Source organism: Octopus bimaculoides, chromosome 4 (assembly GCF_001194135.2).
Source record: "Octopus bimaculoides isolate UCB-OBI-ISO-001 chromosome 4, ASM119413v2, whole genome shotgun sequence".
NCBI classification, from domain to species: Eukaryota; Metazoa; Mollusca; class Cephalopoda; order Octopoda; family Octopodidae; genus Octopus; species Octopus bimaculoides.
The window spans coordinates 112,521,559-112,526,890 of NC_068984.1; the positions used below are offsets into that span (position 1 = coordinate 112,521,559).

A 5,332-nucleotide genomic window follows, 5' to 3' on the forward strand; every position below is an offset into this window, starting at 1 on the left:
TATATATATATATATATATATATATATATATATATATATATATGTATATCATCATCATCATTGTTTAATGTCTGCTTTCCGTGCTACCATGGGTTATATTCTTTCAAATCAGTGATGCAGTGTGACCTTCGTTTGAGCAATAACCTGAGAATTTTGATCAGAGACACCAATAGTTTGAAAAAACAGAAATGAACTATTAACAACTTGCATCCATATAGCTAAATATCTTTTACGCAAATACAGGCCTCCTTGAATTTCATTCTGGTTCAGAAAACAGCATTGGTGTTCAAAATGCTTAATTAATAGGTTTTATTGATCTATGTTTTAATGTATGTATGTGCATGTCTATGTGTGAATATATGTATATAAACTTATACGTATACATGAATATACAATTTTGTATGTGTGTGTGTCTGTAAGTGTACATATGTCTATATGTATGCATCTGCACAGGCACAGGCAAAATGAACACCTGCATGCACACTTGTTGTTCGTAAAAACATTAATTAAAAGTATTACTTAAAAGTATTATTTTGGAACATGACTTCAGCAGCAATGCAATTTCATGACTTCGACTGTATGGAGTTAATGATGTAAACAGTAATGTTACCACAAGAACCATAAATGAAATCAAAAGCATGAGCTTGAACAGTTGTTTCTGTATGTGTCATTTACAAAGGTTTTAGATGAAGGGATGTAAGGATAAGTGCTTCCTTCAAACTTTCATTTCATATTTCAAAAAATATTCAGACAGTGAATATGCAAAAGAAAGTCTGGCTTGGTTTATCCGCTGCGGATCAGAACTGGAAATTAGACCCTTTCTGTTATAATATATATAGAGAGAGATACAAATATAAGGTAAAAATTAATAATTAATTGATAATTAGTAATTTTACCAAGTAGCTATTAATCAAGGTCAGATAGATTCGTTATTTTTTCTTTTTTTACCTTTGTAGTTTGCGAGTATTATTTTTTGGGGGGAGTTGTATTTTAGTAGAGAAATAGTAGTTTCTGGCTGCTATTTCTAATTTTTCGGTGTGTGGTGAAGCAATACTTGCTGAACCCTAAATTTTAAATTATGTGTATATATATATGGCTGTATGGTGAGAAGCTTGCTTCCCAATCACTTAGTTCAGGGTTCAGTCTCAGTGCATGGCACCTTGGGCAAGTGTCTTCTACTATAGCCCCGGGCCAATCAAAGCCTTGTGAGTAGATTTGGTAGAGAGAAACTGAAAGAAGCCTGTCATATATGTATGTGTGTGTGTGTGTGTGTGTGTATGTGGTGTGTGTTTATGTGTGTGTGTGTGTGTGTCTTTGTGTCTGTATTTATCCCCCACCATTGCTTGACAACCAATGTTGGTGTGCTTGAGTCCCCATAAGTTAGCGGTTCAGCAAAAGTGACTGATAAAATATGTATTAAGCTTACAAAGATTAAGTCCTGAGGTGGTGCTCCAGCATGGCCACAGTTAAATGACTGAAACCTGTAAAAGAATTAAAGAATATACTTACATATATATGTGTGTCTGTGTGTGTGTGCGTACTGTATGTATATCTATATATCTATTTATCTATCTATCTATATAGTAAATCTCAAAAAACAAAGAACAAACACAAAAAATACAGCAACACGAGGATGTGGTACATGTAAATTATTAGCAGATGCTTAGTGAAGGAAAGAAAGGTGGTTTTACGTTTTGAGCAATACTGTTCTTCAGAATCAGGAGAGTCTAATAGAAAAGGAAGATGGAGGTAAAAAAATCACCAACAATTCACATGTTGTTACATATATATATACCCGTGCACATACACACATGCACTCGTATATGTGTGTATGTATTCATTATATTTACCTCTGCTCCCTAATATTACACGTCTTTTAGAATTGCATGTACTCCGACACACAAGCAAAACACCAATGGCCAATTGTCAGAGTTGACATGGCATTGGACTAACTGCTTTGTAGTAAGCATTCCAGTTCTCTGTTCTCTGGGTTCAAATCATCCCCAAGTAACATTTGAATTCAGAGCATAAAGTCAAATGAAATTCCACTGAGCTCTTTGCCCGGTGTGCTAATGGTTCTGCCAGCTCGCCACCTTAATAATAATTGTAATAAAGATTTCAAATTTTGGTACATCAACTCCAGTATTCAACTGGTACTTATTTTATCAACCCCAAAACGATCAAGGCTAAGTCGACCTCGGTGGAATTTGAACTCAGAATGTAAAGACGGACGAAATGCCGCTAAGCATTTTGCCCGGTGTGAAAACGATTCTGCCAACTTGCCACCTTAAAAATAATAATAATAATAATAATAATAATGGTTTCGAATTTTGGCACCAGGGCAGCAATTTCGTGGGAGGAGATAAGTTTATTACATCGACTCCAGTACTCAATTGGTACTTATTCTATTGACCCCCAAGAGGATGAAAGGCAAAGTCGACCATAGCAGAGTTTGAACTCAAAACACAAAGACGGAGGAAGTTCTTCAAAGCATTTTGCCCAGTGTGCTAATGATTCTGCCAGCTTGCTGCCTTAGTAGTAGTAAGAGTAGTAGTAGTAGTAGTAGTAGTAGTAATAATAATAATAATAATAAGAAGAAGAAGAAGAAGTGTTATTTCACTCAAGTTCTTCATTATTTTCAAATAAAGGCGTTGTAGTTTCACAGAAATATGGTAACATAGGGGTTAAATTCTGGCTCCGAAAGAGACCAGCTCCCCACCCATCCACCAACTCACCCACTCGCTGCATGTACCTAATTTCCAGGGAGACATTTATTTATTATTTATTTAAGCAAAAATATTCAGGCAACTCTCAGTTTCTTTTTGTTTATTGGCTAACATGGGCCTAGCAAACAGGATGGGACTTGTGCAACAACAGTTTGACATTTCAGGAGGTGAGTAAATGATATGATAATGTTGATGATCCCCGATCACAATACATCTCTCTCTTCCCCCCATCTCTCTCTATCTCTCTCTCTGTCCCCCCCCCCACACACACACTTCTGTCAAAACAGAACATTCTTACACAACCACTGACCCACAACCAAACAACTGAACAAACCAGTCAGCCTCAATTGTGTACTATGTAGCTTTTCTGTCTTGTCCTTGATTTACCAATTCCAAGTTTTAGAATTTTAAGACAATAAAACCTGCTATTGCAACATAGCATTAAATGCTAAGCACACACATGTATTCACACCCACACACTCACTCTTCAATGTGTGTGTGTGATGCATGTGTGTGAATGATTTTGTGTAAATTTACCACTGAATGTCAGTAGCTGTATGCTACATGTGGGTATGTATTTGTTGGAGTATAAATCTGGATGTGTGTATAACATATGTGTGTGTATGTGTACATATATGTGTAAATATATATATATACATATATAAATATATATATGTATATATACATCTATATAAATATCTACATGCATATATACTTATATATATATATATATATATATATATATATATATATATATATATATATATATATATATGTATATATATATGTATATATATGTGTGTGTGGCTGTGATTTGTATGCTTGCATGTGTTTAGCCTGAGCCAACAAGTCTTAGCATGTAAGCAGTGCAGATAAACAGGAAACCAGATACACACTTATCATGCAATGTGACAGTTGAGAGAGCTTCGGTTTGTTCACCACCACCATCACCGCCACCACCACCACCACTACTGTCACTGTGGCTATCATCACCACCTCTACCAGCAACACTTGTACCATTCTTGTATCATTCCTGCTGACCCTCCTGCTTGCCACCCTTGCTCCACTTCTCCTCTGCCCGCTACTCTTTTGCTCATTGATTTCTTCTGTCCACTGCTGTTGTCTAAATTACCACCATCACCTCTGCATTCACTACTTTGTGCCCAACCACCACCACCACCACCACCACCGACAACAACAACAACACAACCATCACCGTTGCCATACTTCCATCACCATCACTGCTATCACCTATTAGCACAACCACCACCAATGCCACTACCGTCACCACCACCATCACCTACAGGCACAACTGCCACCATCACCACCATCAGCGCCACTACCATCACCACCACCGTCTTCACCTACAAGCGCAACCACCACCACCACCACCATCACCTACAAGCACAGCCACCACCGCCAATACCGCTACCATCACCACCACCATCACCACTATCATCACCACCCCCACCATCACCACCACCACTACTGCAAGCACCACCACCAATGCCGCTACCATCACTACCACTGCTGCCGCCACCAACACCACTACTACTAGTGCAACCACCACTGTCACCATCATTGTTACAACTACCACCTCAGCCATCCCCATCACCCCCACCCATCATCCACCTTCATGCAATGCCCCTTCTCTGAAATAGATCCTTGGATTAGTAAAGAGTTGGTCAGAGAAATTCTTTCACAATAGTTTACTTTTTAAAAGATTATCTCACAAAAAAAAAAAAATAACAAATAATAAATCAAAAAATGTAAAAAAAAAACAAAAACATTACTGAAAACAATAAAAACAAATAAGATATCAATGTAGTGTGCATATATGTATTTGTTTGTATGTGTGTATGTGTGTGTGTGTGTGTGACATTTATTGAAGATTTTGTGTGTGTATCTTTCAACTTCCGCTTCCGGTTATTTTAAAAATTTATTTTGGCTTTTTTTAGTTTTCTTTTTGTTTTGCATTTTGCTAATTTCAATCATTGGACTGTGGCCATACTGGATCTTTGCTTTTAAGCCAGTCAGTTATATTGATGACAGGATGTAAACAGATAGGAATATATTTACCATTCTGGAAAACCAAACAGTCTCCCTGGGTGGAATTTTAAACCCAGAATTAGGTGTTGGCATGGTTGTTTGGTTAAGACGCTTGCTTCCCAGCAGTGTAGTCTCTGGTTCAATCACACTTCATGGCATCTCGGACAAAGTATTTTCTACAGCCTTGAGCCAACCTAATGCCCTGTGAGCGAATTTCATTAACAGAACCTAAAAGAAACCCATATATGTGTATCATCATCATCACCATCATCGTTTAATATCCGCTTTCCATGCTAGCATGGGCTGGACGATTTGACTGAGGACTGGCAAGCCAGAAGGCTGCACCAGGCTCCAATCTGATCTGGCAGAGTTTCTACAGCTGGATGCCCTTCCTAACGCCAAGGATGCCCTTCCATATATATATATATATATATATATATATATACTGGAGTAAGCACATAAATGTGAAACAAGGTGGAAAAAAGAGTACTCCAGAGGTAGAGTAATATACTTTATTTAAAAGCAGCAGAAATATAACAAAAACTGTTACTCAGAGT

At 37.5% G+C, this 5,332-nt stretch overlaps 1 protein-coding gene across 3 annotated transcripts in view; it reads left to right on the forward strand.

The window, feature by feature from the left end:
- The window catches only part of LOC106878542 (myocyte-specific enhancer factor 2C), a 350,263-nt gene that overhangs the window by 265,469 nt on the left and 79,462 nt on the right, over positions 1-5,332 (forward strand). The gene's annotated exons all lie outside the window — the stretch shown is intronic.